This window comes from Erinaceus europaeus, chromosome 9, assembly GCF_950295315.1.
Source record: "Erinaceus europaeus chromosome 9, mEriEur2.1, whole genome shotgun sequence".
NCBI lineage: Eukaryota > Metazoa > Chordata > Mammalia > Eulipotyphla > Erinaceidae > Erinaceus > Erinaceus europaeus.
Window position 1 is genome coordinate 100756449 of NC_080170.1, and position 20093 is coordinate 100776541.

At 39.2% G+C, this 20093-nt stretch overlaps 1 pseudogene; it reads left to right on the forward strand.

Annotated features, from left to right (window-relative positions):
- The first annotated feature begins 17292 nt into the window (after nt 1-17292).
- Nucleotides 17293-19054, forward strand: LOC103122050 (SNW domain-containing protein 1-like; annotated as a pseudogene).
- Nucleotides 19055-20093: the final 1039 nt, after the last annotated feature.

Below are 20093 nucleotides of genomic sequence, written 5' to 3' on the forward strand. Positions count from 1 at the left end.
CCACTGTGGTGGGGGCTGGGTTCAAACCTGGGTCATATGGTTTACAAAGCAGGTGCATTATCCAGGTAACCTATCTTCCTGGTCTTTATATTTTCCCTAATTCTAACCAAAATAAGCATCTAAGTAATATTAATAACTTTCATACTCAACATTTCATTTGCTGATCTGAACACTCCAGAATTTCAGTACAATGTTGGCACAGTTATTTTTACATAAATCTCTATTTTCTAAATTGTTTTTCTGATAGTGATACAGAATCAAGACAAAAGAAAAAAAAAAGTTTAACCAGAAAGTCAAAAATATGGCTCCTCTCAGTTCAGATTCTACACTAATTAGCTACCTGATGGGCAAATTATCAAACTGTTCTTTTTGAATCCTTACCCACTAAGTTCCATAATTGGATTAGGATGATCTAAATTCCTGTCAGTGCTAGTGTTCCATAATTCCATAATTTGGCATGCTGAAATGCTCACTGAGCATCTAGGATAATTTGTGGAGAAACACACAAAACTATCATTCTTATCTTCAAGAAATTTCTAATCTAAGTAATGTATACTCTACTGAACTGTCATTTAAAGGTACTGTTCAGGCTCAGTAGTGTCACATTCAGTCAAGCACATGTCACGTCAAGCCCCCAGTCCTCACCTACAAGGAAGAAACTTCCTGAGCAGTGAAGCAGTACTACAAATGTCATATTTTTCTCTCTCTTTCTATCTCTCTCTCTCCCTTCTTAATTTCTCTCTTCTTCTATCAAGAAGAAAAAAATTAATTGCCACTAGAAGCAGTGGATTCATCATGCAGGCACCAAGCTCCAGTAACAACCTGGTAGCAATAAAAATTAATTAATTAATTAATGCAGGAGTCGGGCAGTAGCACAGCAGGTTTAGCGCAGATGGCACAAAGTGCAAAGATCCTGTTTCAAGCCCCCAGCTCCCCATCTGCAGGGGGGTCACTTCACAAGAAATGAAGCAGGTCTGCAGGTATCTCTTTCTCTCTCCTTCCCTGTCTTCCCTTCCTCTCTCCATTTCTCTCTGTCCTATCTGACAACAAGGATATCAATAAGAGCAACAAAAAGAAAACAACAAGGGCAACAAAAAAGAATAAATATAAAATTTAATTAATTAATTAATTAAAAAGGCACTCTATGCCCTGCTTTATTTCTACTTCCCATGATATGACATCCCCAAATTGTTAAATATGTGAGTGAATAAATAACACATGAATAAGAAAAAAATGCACACACCATACATCAACCTGTTAAGGGTTAAGGCATAAAACTCTAATGACAATGAAATTTATTACTAATATGTACAAATATGCCTATACATATTTAGCACATGCTTTGGTCACTTACAACTCTAGAAACTAGGATGACCATATTGAGCAAAACAAACGAAAATCCCTGCTCTCATGGAACTCAGATCTAATTTGGGAAAACAAATAATCATCAAATATAGCATTATCAGATGGAATAACTAATAAGAGGAAAAAAACATTAAATGAGATGTCTTGACTAGGAAAGGTCTCCATGTTAGTTTAAGGACTAGGAAAATAAAATACCTTCACTTGACCCCATGGCCTTCCATCCTTGAATGTTGTTTATTTATTTTGTTTTTGTTTTGTCTAACTCAATTTCAGCCAGATATAGCATAGACCCATCTCAATTTTCCATACTACCATTTCATTTGGTATATACACAACAAAGATCAAATCTACCTTAGGATATTTAACAAGGATCCCGGTTCAAAGCCCCCAGCTCACAAGTGGTGAAGCAGGTCTACAGATGTCTATTTTTCTCTCTCCTTCTCTATCTCCCCTGCTCCTCTTAATTTCTCTCTGTCCTATCCAAAATATCAGCGGGGGGTGGGGGGGAATGGCCACAGGAGAAGAGGATTCATAGTGCAGGCACCAAGCCCCAGCGATAACCCTGGATATGAAAGAAGAAAGAAAGAAAGAAAGAAAGAAAGAAAGAAAGAAAGAAAGAAAGAAAGAAAGAAAGAAAGAAAGAAAGAAAGAGGGAGGAGGAAGAGAGGAAGGAAGGAAGGAAGGAAGGAAGGAAGGAAGGAAGGAAGGAAGGGAGGGAGGAAGGGAGGGAGGAAGGGAGGGAGGGAGGGAGGGAGGAAGGGGGAAAGGAGGAAGGAAGGAAGGGAGGGAGAGAGGGAGGACTGGAGGGGAGAGAGAGCATTGGAGAGAGGGAGGGAGGGAGGGAGGGAGGGAGGGAGGGAGGGAGGGAGGGAGGGAGGAAGAGAGAAAAATAAGACAAGAAAAAGAGAGGGAAAAAAGTGTGTATTGTTCCATACCCTACACACCCTGATGGAAGAAGTACTTCATACTTCCTTTTTTTCTTTTTTAAGTATTTTTATTTGTTTATTGTTGAATAGAAACAAAGAGAAATTAAGGAGGAGGGAGAGATAGTGAGGGAAAGAGACAGAGAGACACCTGTAGCACAGTTTCATCATTTGTGAAGCTTTCCGCCTGCAGGTGGGGGTCAGGGACTTGAACCTGGATCCTTGTGGGCTGTAATGTGTGCATTTAACCAGGTGCACCACCACCTGATCCCTTCATACTTCCTTACTGATATGAAAAATGGGCTTCTGAGAAGGGCATCCTCCATCTCTTCAAAACATGATATTCTTCTCACTTTTAAAACACCACCACTACCACCACCCTCCATTTTTAAACTTTTCTAACCCTCTTCAGCCTTCCACCTTTGACATGGGTCAGACTCCTACAAATCTTTGACTAAATTCTGTTTCTGCCTGTGTCTTAACAGTGATGAAACTGAAACCAGTTAGTTACTTATGACAAGCATCTGACTATATCAATCAACAGAGCCAAAATGCATCAGGTACACCCATCTCTGGGTTAGGCTTGATCTTTGCAGGAGTAATGTTAGGGTTCAATGGAACTGGTAATCCACCCCACACATTAAGATTGTAACTTCAACACAGAAGGCAAATGGGACTCTGAAATTAGAATCCCAACCCCTGTAAAAGTGACCCACATTAGCACCTATGCCACTACAGAAAGACTCATACCTGAGTCAAAAACAGGCTCCTCACTGAGTCACTAACCAGACAACACTAAATCCCTGGAAACCACAACATCACACAAAACATACCAAGTCACCTTTTACCTTAGAGGATCCATTTCATGTTTATGTTTTGTTTGTTTAACTTAAGGAGACTTTGAATCCTTAACTCGGGATGGAGATATAGAAATATTTATCTTTTGGTTTAAAGTTGACCTCTATCAACCTGACAACATATAAATGATACTAAAGTTATGTTTTAGAAAATTGGTTCCTGAGCCATGGAGCCAGGTGGTGTGGCACATCTAGTTGAGTACACGTTACAATGCACAAAGACCAAGGTTCAAGCCCCTGGTTCCCCCCCTGCAAGGGGGAAGTTTCTCAAGGTGTAGCAGGGCTGCAGGTGTCTCTCTATCACTCACTATCTTCTCCAACCTCTCAATTTCTTTCTATCTCTATCCAATAAATTAATAAATAAAATATTAAAAATGAAAAAGAAAATTGGCTCTTCCCCCTCCAGGGAAACAAGCAACCTCAGACATATGGAAGTACAACACAATTCAATTGTTCAATAACCAGCTTCTATACACTCAGAAATACTTCTTAAGTTTAAGATAAATAAACACAGCTAGCTAAGCACGCACTTCTGCATTTTGGACTGATGATGAATAGGGAAGCTTCCAATGAAGGGGATGGGATACAGAATTCTGGTGGTGGGAATTGTATAGAATTGTACCCCTCTTATCCCACACCTTGTCAATCATTATGAAATCAGGAATAAAAAAAGAAAAAAAGCCAGAGCTCAAGCTTCATTGTGTGGTGTTTATAAAATTTTCAAAGGAATGGGAGAAATCAAAGATTCCACTCCTACCAGCTAAGACAGAACATACGGGTGGGAGAAGTGAGACCCAGAACATCTTCAGAAGTGCATTAGTTCAATATGCTACCACTCATTACAAAAAGCCAAACTTTCCACAAATATACCCAGTGACCCTTCAGTTCCCTCAATTCTTTGAGTGCTTGCTAACATGCCAGTAGGTAGTGATGGTTACTCAAAGGCAGGGTGTGTGTGTGTGTGTCTGTGTGTGTGTGTGTCTGTGTGTGTGTCTGTTTGTGTGTGTGTGTGTGTGTGTGTGTGTGTGCGCGCGCACGCGTGCGCCTGTGTTGCTTCCACAGTTAATTTTAGCTTCATTAGTAGTAGATACTGTCTGTATTTTCATGTCTATGGCATGGTGTGGTTGCACAAATGATATGTCATCATTGGTTGCTTACTGAGTGGTAGAATAACCTAGAGAATATCAGCTCTGAGGTTCACCTTCACCAAATAGATACAAGGATATCTTTTTTCCTTTGTTGTCACAAGACAGAGTCTGAACTTTGAGGAAATCTCTGAAGAATGCCTAGATCATTATCTTACCACAACCCAGGTTTTCAAGTTATTCCTTACATAATGCAAATTTAAAATAATATAGTTTTAAAAGTTGCTTTCATTCTCCTTTTTTTTTTATCATGAGGTGCTGAAAATGGAACACACAATCCTGTGCACGCACTCTATTACTGAATCGCCTCCCAGGTCAATTTTTAATTTTATATATGTATATTTTTAAATATGTATTTATTTATTTATTCACTTTTGTTGCCCTTGTTGTTTTATGTTGTAGTTATTATTGTTGTCGTCGTTGTTGGATAGGACAGAGAGAAATGGAGATGAAATAAGAGGAAGGAGGAGGGGAAGACAGAGAGGGAGAGAGAAAGACAGACACCTATAGACCTGCTTCACCATCTGTGAAGCAACTCCCCTGCAGGTGGGGAGCCAGGGGCTCGAACCGGGATCCTTATGCCAGTCCTTGCGCTTTGCACCACCTGTGCTTAACCCACTGCACTACCGCCCAACTCCCCCCATTTTATATTTTTATGAGGTGTAGGGAAGAAACACCAAAACACCACTCCACCATACAAGGAGTTCCACCTGTTTTTGTCACTGAAACTCTTGATTAAAACAAAAATAAGAAGGAAATAAACATTTTTGCTATGCTCCAAGTCATTGACTGTCAGAAAAATGCAAATAAAGACAATGATGAGATACCATTTCACTCCTGTGAGAATGTCATACATCAGAAAAGGTAACTGCAACAACAAATGCTGGAGAGGTTGTGGGGACAAAAGAACCCTCCTGCTCTGCTGGTGGGAATGTAAATTGGTCCAGCTCCTGTGGAGAGCAGTCTGGACAACTCTCACAAGACTAGAAGTGAACCTACCCTATGACCCTGCAGTTCCTCTCCTGGGGATAGATCCTAAAGAACCAATCACACCCATCCAAAAAGATCTGTGTAGACGAATAGGAAAGCTTTCAAGAGAAGAGATTAGATGAGATACGAAGTTCTGGTGGTGGGAATTGTGTGAAATTGCACCTCTCTTATCTCACAATCCTGTCGATCATTATTAAATCACCAATAATAGAAGGAGAAGGAGAATAAGAAATTGAAAAATAAAAAACACAAAGCAGAACTTAGATGGGGTTTGGTATATTGCACCCAAGTAAAGGACTCTGGGGTGGGGGTGGGGTGGTTCAGGTCCTGGAACATGATGTCAAAGGACCTAGAGGGTGTTGAACTGAGAAAAACTGAGAAATGTGGTACATATACAAACTACTGTATTGGGTTGTTGGTTTTTTTAACTGTATCTTATTGTTGACTGTAAACCATTAATCCCCCAATAAAAAAATAAACGTTTTTGCTATTCAACAGGATGTTAGCTGAACATTCAACTTTGTGTTCACAACATTCAAATGTTTGTTTGTTTTTCTTTGTGAACAAATGCCTAACAAATTCAAAACCTTTCTTCATGGTGGAATTATTAGGGCCATAAACTCCAGGGTCAGGTTCCCACTTCAAATAATAGCCCTTCATTTGCTGACCTTTTTCTATCCCACAATTTACCCATAGATAAAACAAGGATGATCATACTATTTCAAAATCTTTCATAAATATTAAGAGAATGTCATGGTTGAAAAACAGTGCCTGAAACATGGTAAGGTACATAGTGCTTGCATATTAATAAATAAGTAAAGTTACAAGACTTGAAAAGGAAAGAAACAAGCAGAATTACACAGCTAAGAGATAGAACGTGTGTCAGCACCCAGTTACTCCAACTTTGTCTTTTTATCATTTTACATTTTTATTAGTGATTTAATATTAATTTACAAAGTTACAAGATAACAGGGGTACAACTCCACACCACTCCCACCACTAGAGTTCTGTAACCCCATTCCCTCCATTGTAAGCTACAATGGTTCTCTTAAGGTTGCAAATATGGATAAACTATTATTTCTATAACTATCTGTATATCTTTGTATATATTTACCTGTTCTTCAACTTTGTCTTTTTATACCTTCCATGGTAGCTCTAACTTTAAGCATTATTGCTAGTTTTCATCTGCCTTATGTCCAAATTATCTTGTTCTTGTGGGGGGAAAATGCAATTATAAGCTCTTTAAGATTAAAGACTATAGTAATAAATAGCACATCGCTGGTGACGTATGAATGTGGAGTATTTTCTATTAAATAAGTGAAGGGAGAAGGCAATGTGAAGTGAAAAAGCCCAGTCTGAAGTTAAAAGGTGACTAACATCTAGACTACACTCCAAGCATTTGTGCAGCTGACTGAAACATATTTGGGTCCCACCCAACAAGCTGTTGTTTTCTTTATTTCCCCATTCTTCTGTCACCTGAGCAGGTGTGGCTTATCATTCTAGACTTACCATGCCTGACCTATTTGCCCTACTACTTCTGCTCTTCATTCTCTCTGTCCCCCAAACACTCAAATGGATCCTAACCATCTGTTCCACTTCCTGGCTTCAAGGCTGATCTACAAAAAGAATATAAAAGCACAAAGAAAATTCCAAACCACACACATCCCAGGTTTTATAACTACTCACTTTTTGCTACTACTACTCAAAGAGGCAGAGGTTTCTCTATCAGAGGAGGGAATATACCATGGTAGGTGGTGGTTCACAACAAAATCTTGACCCTAAAAGTTATGGGGCTAGGCAGTGGAGCACCTGGGTAAGCACTCACATCACAGTGTGCAAGGATCCAGGTTCAAGTCTCTGGTCCTCACCTATAGAGGGGAAAGCTTTGTGACTGGTGAGACAGGGCTGCAAGTGTCTCTCTGTCTCCCACCCCTTCTCAATTTCTCTGTCTCTATCCAATAATAAAAAAAGATATTTTTCAAAAACTTATATAAAATGTTCATTTATATTTCCTTCCACATATATATGTGTGTGTACATATATATACATTATATGCATGTGCATAAAAAGGGCCCAACTAAGTGAGGAAATTAGTAACAAACTTAGTAAAGAGAGGTAAAAATTGAGTTGAAGACTATAGGAAGAAGCTAGAAAAGGTGATTGGCATTATGTAGTATTTAGGAAATCTGGTAAGATTATTTGATCAATACTCTCAGAACTATTATGTTTAAAATTTTTTTAAATCATTGGGGGAGTTAATGAACTACAGAACATTTGTCTATACCTGTGTATGGAATGAAGCCAGTGCCTCATATGTATACAGTGTATGCTCAGTCATCTGCTGGCCCAATTTAAAAAAAAATTTTAGATTTATTTATTTATTCCCTTTTGTTGCTCTTGTTTTATTGTTGTAGTTATTGTTGTTCTTGATGTCGTCATTGTTGGGTAGGACAGAGAGAAATGGAGATGGGAAAGACAGAGAGGGAGAGAGAAAGATACCTGTAGACCTGCTTTACCGCTTGTGAAGTGACTCCCCTGCAGGTGGGGAGCCAGGGCTCGAACTGCGATCCTTCCTCCCATCCTTGTACTTTGCGCCACTGCAACTTAACCCGCTGCACTACCGCCTGACTCCTGCTGACCCAATTTTGATTCTACATTTTTAGAGTGAGAAAAAGAGAAAGGGAGGGAGTGGTATTACAACACAGCTCTACCATGCATGGAATCCCCTTTGTGTTGTCCTTGGTGCTTTCATATGGTGCTAAGGATCAAACCTAGGAGAGAAACTAGATGACAAGAAAAGTGATGCCAGATTGGGAAATTGCTGCAAATATAATATAGCAAAGCAGATGGTTCTGTATTCATAAATCAATATGTGCTCTATTTATTTTAGATTCCAATTCTCTGATCTCATAGTTATTTATGAGTAGCTAATCCAAAATGGAAAGAAACCTAGATGAGGATTTTGAGAGCTGGGTTTAGTCCCAGCTCTGGCTGAGCTGTCCAGGTTACTGTCACTTCCTGTCTCTAAATCTATGTTAAGCAGATGATTTATAAGAACTCTTCAAACTGTCTTCCTACATATCTAGATGTCATTAACCTCACTCTACAGCTAGAAAAATCAAGACAAGAGTACTTTAACCAACGCATTCCAAAATCTTACAGTAACTGACTATTCTTGTTGGTACCCAGTCCCATAGAGGGACCCCATACTTATGTAATAATTAGAGAGAAAGTCAAAGCTTCTCTGCCTTCTGCCAAGAACAGGAAGTTCCCACGTCAATGAGAGCTGTGTAGAGTTGGCACAACCGTAGCTCCTGTACTCCAAATAGACATGCAATTATGTCTTAACCAATGACCCTGCCAGGCACCTGGGAACAGAAATTACTCAAGGTCCAGCTAAGAAAACAAGAGCCTTACTAAGTCAATCTGTTTACTGTAGACACTGGAGCAGCATCTGAGTGTGACAACTAAAACCAGGACCAAGTACTCAAGTGGGCATTTGAATAAGACTCTGACATCCAAAAAGACTTTTGACAAATAGATGACAGACACCATGATAAACTGAGAAGTCCATCCTGCCTTTTAGGAAATAAGGTAAGAATCGTGAATCACTATTTTTTTTTGGGGGGTATTTGTTTATGAGAGGAGAAAAGGAAGAAAGAACCAAAGCCTCATCTGACACATACAATACTGAAGATCAACCTGGGACCTCATGCTTGAGAATCCAATGCTTCACCCATCCTGCCGTATGAATCATAAATGTAAACATTAAACACTAGTAATATGAGAAGTTTCATCTGTTTCAATAGTTTAAATAAGCCTTGGAATTTTCTGTGTTACATGTGACTATGTTTAACTTCAGAACATTGTTTTATCATCCACAATCGATATTTTACATGCATTTCCTAGCCCCCTCAGCTCCTGACAATCACTAATCTAGTTTCTGCCTATAGATTTGCCTCTTATGGAAATTTCATAAAAACATATACAGACCCTACAGAATGGGAAAACATCTTCACATGCCATACATCAGACAAGAGGCTAACCAAAAAAATATTTAAAGAGCTCACCAAAAAAATTAATAAATAAAAATGACCACATCCAAAAATAGGGAGAGGGTGTGCACATAATATTCACTAAAGAAGATATACAAAAGACCAACAAACATATGAAAAAATGCTCCATCATTGATTGTCAGAGAAATGCAAAAAAGGGGAGTCAAGCGGTAGCGCAAGGGGTTAAGTGTAGGTGGCGCGAAACGCAAGGACCGGCCTAAAGATCCCAGTTCGAGCCCCGGCTCCCCACCTGCAAGGGAGTTGCTTCACAGGTGGTGAAGCAGTCTGCAGGCGTCTATCTTTCTCTCCCCCTCTCTGTCTTCCCTTCCTCTCTCCATTTCTCTCTTTCCTATCCAACAATGACAACATAAATAACAACTACAACAACAATTAAAAAAAAGAAATGCAAATAAAGACAACAATGAGATAGATACCACTTCACTCCTGTGAGAATGTCATGCATCAGTAAAGGCAGCAGCAACAAATGCTGGAGAGGTTGTGGGAACAAAGGAACCTTCCTGCACTGCTGGTGGGAATGTCAATTGGTCCAACCCCTGTAGAGAGCAGTCTAGAGAACTCTCACAAGGTTAGAAATAGATCTGCCCTATGCCCCTGCAATTCCTCTCCTGGAGATATATCCTAAGGAGCCAATCACACCCATTACAAAAGATCTGCGTAGACGAATAGGAAAGCTTTCAAGGGAAGGGATGAGATATTGTTAAATGGGAATCTGGGGAATGTTATGCATGTACAAACTATTGTATTTACTGTTGAATGTAAAACATTAATTCCCCAATAAAGAAATAAATTATTTAAAAAAAAAAAGAAGTTCTGGTGGTGGGAATTGTGTGGAATTGTAACCCTCTTGTCTATGATCTTGTCAATATTTCCATTTTGTGAATAAAAAATTAAAAAATAAAAAGATCTGTGTAGACCTGTGTTCATAGCAGCACAATTTGTAATAGCCAAAACCTAGAAGCAACCTCGGTGTCCAACAACAGACGAGTAGCTGAGAAAGTTGTGGTCTATATACACAATGGAAAACTACTCAGCTATTAAAAATGGTGATTTCACTTTCTTCACCTCCTCTTGGATGGAATGTAAAGGGATCATGTTAAGTTAGATAATTCAGAAAGACAAGGACGAACATGAGAGATCTCACTTCTAGACAGAAGTTGAAAAATAATAGCAGAAGGGAAAACACAAAGCAGAACTTGGACTGAGTTTGATGTACTACACCAAGTAAAAGACTCTGGGGTCAGGAGGGTTCAGGTCCTAGAACATGACAGTAGAGGAGGGCCTAGAGGGTATTGAATTGTTATGTGGAAAACTGAGAAATGTTACACACGTACAAACTACTGCGTTTTACTGTTGACTGTAAACCATTAATCCCCCAATAAAGGAAAAAAAATTCATACAATATAGGACCTTTTGTACTAGCTCCTTGCTGTGCTACTTTCTTGCTCAGCAATCCTAGACTTCAAATAAGATAAATCTATGTTAAAGATATTATCGTTATTAAGGGGTATGAACTTGAAAAGAAAAAAGTACATATATAGTCAACCCAACCCATCGCTGTTATCTTGGGAGAACTATGGTGATTACCTTCGGGAGGCAGTAGAGGGGACACAGAACTTTGGTGGTCGGAGTGGTATGGAATTATACCACTATCACCTTATAATCACTAATAAAAATAAAATAATTCTTAAAGATATCATCTTTATTCTTGAAAGAAAGAAAGAAAGAAAGAAAGAAAGGAAAAGGAAGAGAAAAGAAAAGAAAAGAAAAGAAAAGAAAAGAAAAGAAGAAACACTGAAGGGGGCCAGGCATTAATGCACTGGGTTAAGCACATATCCTACGAAGTTCAAGGACCTGTGTAAGGATCCCAGTCTAAGACCCCGACTCTCCACCTGCCTAGGGTGTCGCTTCACAAGCAGTGAAGTAGGTCTGAAAGTGTTTCTCTTCCTCTCTGCCTTCTCCTCCCCCTCTCAATTTCTCTCTTTCCTATCAAAAAATAAGGAGGAGGAGAAGGAAGGAAGGAAGGAAAGGAGGGAGGAAGGTAGGAAGGGGAAAATGGCCTCCCGGAGCAGTGGATTCGTAACGCTGGCACCAAGCCCCAGCGATAACCCTGGAGGGGGAAAAAAAAATTGAAAACATAGATAGATACACAGACAGACAGACAGACACAGAAAATCAACCCATATCTGTGACCTTGGGGGAATTACTGAAGTTTCCATTGGAAGGAGATGGAGACACAGAACTGTGGTGGTTGGAATGGTCTGAAATTATATCCATATTATCTTATAATTTTGTAAATCACTAATAAAAAACTAAAAAATTAAATAAGTAACATCATATATAGGGTTATAATATGCAACTCACGAATCGACATTTTGATCTAGCCTGTCTTCTGCCTATAGGTAGATCTTCCTAGACTTCTCAGGTAGATTTAAGATCTGACATAGGTGCTAGGGAGGTAGCATAGTGGTTATGAAAAAGACTTTCATGCCTGAGATTTTGAGGCCCCATATATAATTTTCCATACCACCATAAGTCAGAACTAAGCAGAGCTCTGGCAAAAAGGAAGTAAATGACCTAAATTCAAAGATTCCCCTAAGACTGACATAAGAAGGACTCTCAAATTTTTACCATTATTACTCTTATTACCATTTTTCTCTGTGTGTTTATCTATCACAAAGACAAGTGTTCAGAAAATGAACAAAGAACTGTATTGGTCATGGTCTTTACTCTCAAGGAAATGACATACTATGGGAAATACACATCTTGCTTAATGTAAGAATGTATGTCCTAGTATATCTTAGTTTTACCACTTAGTGTTGAAGAGACACTCTATGTAGAGTGTTCTGTGTTTCTGCACATTTCACTAGACCAGGAGTTTATCTCAGCGCAACTCTCCAAGAAAGAGACACCATGATAAAATTCAATAAGCACATGGGAAATTTCTTGGGAGAAATGTCTTTGAAGAATGAAGGAAAGAAGCAGCCAGCATATGTATAAGAATCTTCCAGTGAAGATGCAGGTCTGACAATTAGGGAAGGAAAGGAGGCAAGAAAGAGAGCTGGATAACAGGAAGATCAGTCTGCAGTGCTGCTCCGAGAAAGTCTAAGCCTAGTCAGGGAATCCTTGGATTCCCACACAAATATGACGGTCTCAGAGCTCTAACAGATCCCTCTCGTCACCATCAACAGTCACTTCCATCAGTGATGTCATCAGAAGCCCTTTTGTGGGCCTTCCCAGGTAAACAGTTAATTTTATTCATAGAATTTTTCTTTTCAAAAATAGGAGCTACTTTCTGGCCTAATTCAACTTTCTAACCCTTTTCTCTACTCTGACACCATATTTTTTAAAATCTTTTTTTACATTTATTTATTTATTCCCTTTTGTTGCCCTTGTTGTAGTTATTATTGATGCCATTGTTGTTGGATAAGACAGAGAGAAATGGAGAGAGGAGGGGAAGACAGAGAGGGGGAGAGAAAGATAGACACCTGCAGACCTACTTCACAGCTTGTGAAGCAACTCCCCTGCAGGTGGGGAGCCGGGGGCTCGAACAGGGATCCTTACGCAGGTCCTTGGCTTTGCACCATGTGCGTTTAACCCGCTGCACTACCGCCCGACTCCCGACACCATATTTTTGTCCAACTCCATGTTAGCTACCAAACTCAAGCAAAAAACTACAACAGTCATGGGCCCATAGGAACATGCATAAAATGGACTTCCTAGATTCCTTCAACCTTAAGATCCCTGTTCTCATCTGCTGTACTCCTACTTTTTGTTTCCTGTTCATTACCTACTTTTTCCCACTTTATATCTTGCCGCCTTTCAGCCATCAAGTTGCAGATGCTGTCATGACTGCATCCTGACTTCTCTGGGCAAATGACTTCACCAATGTGTATTAGAACCTCACCACTACAGAGCCCTATCCCACTAGGGAAATATAGAAGCAGGCTGGAGGTATGTATTGGCCCACCAATGTCCACGTCCAGCAGAGAAGCAACTACAGAAGCCAGAACTCCCCCACCTTTTGCACCCCAAAAATAATTTTGATCTATACTCCCAGTGGGGGAGAAATGACAAGAGGAAGATGACCAGAGGGCTTTGAACTCTGACTCTATCAGGACCTAAAAAGGGAGGAGGAAAAATGGAGGGACAACTGGATGCAGTAAAAGGTGTATGTGTGACTTGGAAAGGAAGAAAAGATGGGATCTTAAGAAAAACTGGGCAAATATAGACAGATAGTGTAGAAATAATAGTTAGCCCATATATGCAACCTTGAGAGAACTGCTGTAGCTTACAAAGGATAAATTGGGGATCCAGAACTCTGGCGGTGGGAATGGTGCAGAGTTGTACCCTTGTACTTTTGTAATTTTATAAATCAGTATCAAGTCACTAATAAAAATAAATAAATGTAAAAAAAGAAAAAGAAAAATCTAACCTAGGCCAATAAGGAGTTCAAACAATGGTTCTACATTGATGAAATGTATTGATAACAATACATTTGGAAATATACATGTGGAAATATACCCTTTTGACAATAAAATATTGTAAATCAACATTTCCTCATAAGGTGATACTGAAGCTGGAAACAAAACAAAAAGAAATGATGAAATCTCTTTTGCTACCATCATGTATAGAACTTGAAGAGTTCATGCTAAGTGAGATAAGGCAGAGGGAAAAGGATGAGTACTCGATGACCTCACTCATAGGTGGGACTTAACAAAGAAAGGCAAAACACAAGCTGAAGCTTAAACTAGTTGTGGTCTATTGCATCAGATCCAAGGGATCTGAAGGGGTGTAGAGGAAAAGAGTTGATAAAGGGCTGGGGACCTAGTACACTATGGTGGAGGAAGATGTCAGCTGGTGGTAGCTCAGGTATGCAAGCACCTATCACAGAAAGAAACTATATGTATATATATATATGATAACAACTGCCTTATAAATCATTGTTTCTCCCAATAAAGTGACTTATTTAAAAAAAGTAAGTTCCAGTTCAGTCCCCAGCACTGAACATACCAGAATGATGATCTGGCTCGCACCTCTCTCCCTCTCCTTCTCCCTCTCCATCTTCATCTCTCTCTCTCAGATGTAGTAAAAATAGTAATAACAGGGAGTCAGGCAGTACCACAGTGGGTTAAGCAAATATGGCACAAAGCTCAAGGACCGACATAAGGATCCTGGTTCAAGCCTCTGGCTCCCCACCTGCAGTGGAGTCAGTTCACAGGCGGTGAAGCAGGTCTGCAGGTGTCTCTCTTTCTAACCTTTTTTTTTTTTATTTCATTTATTTTCCCTTTTGTTGCCCTTGTTGTTTTTATTGTTGTTGCAGTTATTGTTGTTGTTAAATAGGACAGAGAGAAGTGGAGAGAGAAGGGGAAGACAGAGAGGGGGAGAGAAAGATAGACACCTGCAGACCTGCTTCACCACCTGTGAAGCAACTCCCATAGAGGCGAGGAGCTGGGCGCTCGAACTGGGATGCTGGTCCTTGCGCTTCATGCCACGTGCGTTTAACCCGCTGCACTACCGCCCAATTCCCAGGTGTCTCTCTCTCTCTCTCTCCCCCCCTTTGTCTTCCCCTCCTCTCTCCATTTCTCTCTGTCCTATCCAACAACAACAACATCATCAACAACAACAATAAAAACAAGGGCAACAAAAGGGAAAATAAATATCTTTTAAAAATACTAATAATGAAAGAACATCACTTGTATCCAAACTCTTCCATAAAAGAACGGAAGAAGGAACATTGCTGATCTAAGTGAAAAATAGTAGTAAGTTCGTGTTGGGGGTGAAAAAGTAAGGTCTACAATAAGCCCAATTGCTGATTTGAGTATCCATTTCATTTCACTTGTACAGGCACAACCACCACCACTGGAAGAACCAACTAACAGAGGGCACGACCTGTAAGTGCAAAGATGATAGCAGTTAATGTTTCTGAAGCAGACAGCAAAGCAGAGAAAGTCCAAGGAGCTGGGGACAGTGGAAAGTTTTAATCATGGAGGTATGTTTGCATAAGACACCCAGCAATGGAAAGCAGGTCACCACAGCATCTGTTGGAATCTTTAAAAGGATAACTAACCCCTGTTTTCAAAAACTCAAAATAGTTATTGTTGAGGCAAGATGAAAAAATGAGTCACAGATCTGGAAGTAAATGAGATCTTTGATCTGATGACCATTAAGTAAAAGAAGACAGAGAAAGGAGTATAATCCTCTGGTTTCATTTCTCACTTTCATAAAGGACAGCCACTATCTACTTCAGTTCATTTGCTGAGAACCTGCAATGCATATAATGATAGAAGCAAGGCTTCAAAAGCATTTGCATGTCCATTAAACACTGGTGAGCACCTTCCATGTGCCAGGAATGTGCTAGACTTTAGAGAAGCACAGAAAATCATCCCATTACTATTCCCAACTCTATCAAAGAGACAAAAGCACAAAATAAGTGAAATACAGAATGATACACTGGGGATCACATAATAATAGAAACAGATCTAAGCACTGTGGACAGGGAAACTACATAACTCATTATACAAAGCAGGGTGTCTTAAAAATGAAAGGGAGTTTTATCAATAATTACACTTGGATGACAGGTTTACACTGGGACTGGTTCTGGACAAAGTGATATCATTCTTACTATCAGGAATAGAATGAGGAAGAAAATGATAAGGAGAAAAATGGAGGAGGGGAACACTCAAATTGAAAGGCTAAACTAAGGAAGAAAGAAACAGAAAGAAATGGTAGGGATGAATATATATATATATATATATATATATATATATATATATATATATATATGAACTAGTTCAAAGAAGCTTTTAGAACTTTGAAGTTGGAAGGATGTTGAAAATAAATCTGCTATGTTTTATTATGAAGAAACTATAAGTGAAGAAAAAATGTAAGTACCTACAATACTAAGCACTTGCCAAGCCATTTAAAAGTATAATCTTATTTAGTCCTACCTAAAAGTATCATCCCCAATTTATATATGGAGATACCAAGATTCAGTGAAGTCAAGTCAAAGAACTAAGATCTGAACTCCTGCTTGTGAACTCTTAAGGTTGTGCCCATGAAATTAGTAGCACAAGCCAAATTAGTGCCTAAGACTTTGTATAAGATGGTGCTACTTTAACCTCAGTAGACAGAAGGTGAACTTTTGTTGTGTTACATAGTATCCCCCTCAACTTTCATGTCCATATGGAACCTTAAAAGGTGATCTTATTTGACATTTGCAACATATTCAAATTAATATTGGTGTCATACTGGATTAGAATGGGCACCAAACTTGATCTTAAAAGAATAGAGAAATTTGAGAATAGGCACAAAGAAGAAAAAGACCAGACGAAGACACAAAAAGAAACACACAGAAAGACACAACATAGCAACAAAGAGTGAAGTCAATGAATGTCAAGATTACTGACAATCATCAGAAGCTAAGAGACAAAAAAAAAAAAATTGGATCCTTCCCCTGAGCCTCTGGAGAAAACATGACCTTGCCAATATCCAGATTTCAGATGTGAAGCCTCCAGAATTATGAGATAACTAGTTTCTGTTTTAAACAAAATAGTTTGTGCTGATTTATTAAAGAAAACAGAGTACTAGAGAGAAAAGCATGAAGAGGCAGCAGAGCGGATGGAGATAGAAGGAAGGTTATAGGAAGGTCAGCGGTGAAGAAGTAGAGGCTGAGTATTCTAAAGGAAACCAGAGCAGAGGAAAAAGTGATGTCATCAAAATCCCCAAAATATGAAAATAGTTTATTTCGTCCCATGATGATACCTCCCTGGATCTCCAGCCACACCACTGTCCTCACCATTATTCCTTTCTGTTTTTAAGGGCCCTGTAAGATCATTCTACCAATGAAGATGGAAAAAGTAATGAGCTAAGAAAAAAACCAACATGAGCTACTAATAGGAATGAAATCTAACACCACTGCAAACGTCAACTCTAAACAATGAGTCAAGCTTCAGCTAACAAAGATGGTTTTGATAAGTTAAAGATGAATATGGTAATCTCTACTCACCAAAAAAATAAGAGGTTATGCAAGAACTATGCTAATAGAGAAGAAATGAAGTGATAAAAACATTAAATCAATCTAATAACAAATGAAAAAGGAGAGCATAAAACAAAAGAGAGACTAGTAAGCAAAGATTACATTTTAAGCCTAAATACATCAGTAATTGCATTAAATGAAAAGAACCAAGCGATTCTTTTGATTTTCTTGAGATAATCAGGGATCAACTTTGCCTGTGATCTGAACCAGTAACCTCCTTATTCAGATCAAATACATTAGACTTTATCCTGGCTTCTTGGTCCTCACCATACAGGTCCTTGTCTAGATTTTGACTGGGCCTGTCAATATTCTGGGTCATATATTTACCACTTCAGGAGGCCTGATCATAAACACTGCAAATTTCACCTTCATTGTCATATGAATACAATTCACTGTTTAGTCCATCCATCCACCCAGAGGCCTCAGGTTTAATCCCTGGTGCCACCACAAGTTTAGTAGAAAAATGCATGCTTTCCATGTGTGAAATCCTGGATCAGATCTCCAGTACCATGTAAGAGCACCAGAAATGAAAACAAATAGAACTCCATAGATGGTAAAGTGATTGTGTGTGTGTGTGTGTGTGTGTGTGTGTGTGTGTGTGTGTGTGTGTGTGTGTGTGTGTGTGTGTAAAAATAATAGGACAAGGGAGGTGGCTCAGTGGTTTTATAAGATGGTAAAGTGGTTCTTTGAGTGTGTGTGTGTGTGTGTGTGTGTGTAAAAACAGGACAAGGGAGGTGGCTCAGTGGTTTTATAAGATGGTAACGTGGTTCTTTGAGTGTGTGTGTGTGTGTGTGTGTGTGTGTGTGTGTGTGTGTGTGTGTGTGTGTGTGTAAAAACAGGACAAGGGAGGTGGCTCAGTGGTTTTATATATATAAACCACTGTCAAGTTCAAGTCAGGATACCACATGGGCGTTGTTATGGCACCAGAGAAGCTCAAGTGCTGTGATGCCGTTTCTTCCTATCTCTGTGTCTCTCAAGTTGAATGAAAAAGCAGCCTGAAACCGTGCAATCATGTATGCAAGAAGCCCCAACTCAACACACATACACAAAAAGATCTAATCAGTGTAGACTGGGAGAGAAGCAGAAGAGAATGGCACTCACCAGTGTTTACCTGCCCCAGTTCAGCTATCTCAGGACCAGTTGGAGGCTGAAGAGAAAGAAAGATGTCAGAGATCATGACAGACCTCACTCATCTCTTCTTGAGGAGACCCTCCCCTGTATAGGTAGTAAAGAGAAGGTACTTTGGTTGTTGGAGAATACTAGAGATGGAGGTGGTTTTCCAAAAATCCATATGAACCAGTATCCACTGGAGATGGGACAAAAGGAAAAAAAATGACAAACATTGGCCATTCAGCTGGATGATGAAGGAAAGATCAGATTAGAAGTGACTGCTTTCTGAGGACAGTCAAAAGACAAGGTTGTGTATAGCAAGTATTAATGACCTGATTTTCAGGGAAGTTATGGATGCAGATGATATACACTGCAAAAACCCAATGAACATACCATTAAAGAAGCCATAGAAAAGACAAGGGCAGCATTTGTAAAATTAGTATCACAAAAGGTAGCAGTAGCCATGCCAGTTCAAGCAGCTGGATACTTGGCACTACCCAGTTCAAGGAGTGACTTTCAACTCTACAGCTACACAGGGGGGTTATTTGCATAGTGAAAATGCAGGAGACTGGTCTGGAAATGAGTGCAGCCTAGAATGTTCCCAGCTGTGACCCTGGACTATGAACTCAGACCAACAGGGACTCAGGATTACATAGGCTCCTGTGCTAAATATAAATATATATGGACCCTGGGTGGGTGAATGGGCTAAACAGTTCACTGTATTCATATGACAATGAAGGTGAAATTTTCAGTGTTTATGATCAAACCTCCTGAAGTGGTAAAGATATGACCCAGAATACTGACAGGCCCAGTCAAAATCTAGATAAGGGCCTGTATAGTGAGGCCTGAGAAGCCAGGATACAGACTATTGTATTTGATCTGAATAAGAAGGTTACTGGTTCAGATCACAGGCAAAGTTGATCTATCATCATCTCAAGAAAATAAAAAGAACAGAGTATCATCAAAGAAATAAGAGTAAATAATACAGAAAATAAGCACATACCTTGGTTTAAAATAAAAGCAGTCATGATTAATATGTTTTTGAAATGCGTGAAAAACAGAAGGGCCAGTGAGATATCACAGTGACTACATATCAGACTTTCATGGCAGAGGCTATGAAAATTCACTTGCTTTCAAGGTTTAGACAAGATCAGAAACTGACATTTCAGGGATGTAGGATTATCATTTCCCTCTAAATCCAAGGGTCTACTTTGTATTATTATAATTACAACTTTGAAACAAAGTGTTTTTATCTTACTGTTTGGAGTTTCCAGTTCTCCTTCTGAATCAATTTTACTAATTCTCAAGCAGGTGAACTAGTTTACTTTGGTTACTGTTGAAATAGAGCTATGACCTACCCCACCCCCTCATATCTTGTACCCAATAAACTGAGCTTAAGTATAAATAAATAAATAAATAAATAAATAAATAAATAAATAAATAAATATGGAAAAGAAAAAGAGAAGAAAAGAAACACCAAGGGGCTTTTTTTTTTTTCTTATAATTCTGGAGGTCAGAAATCTGAGCTCAGTGTCACTAGGACAAAAATAAGGTTATGAATAGGGTCATTCTCCCTCTAAAGGCTCTGAGAA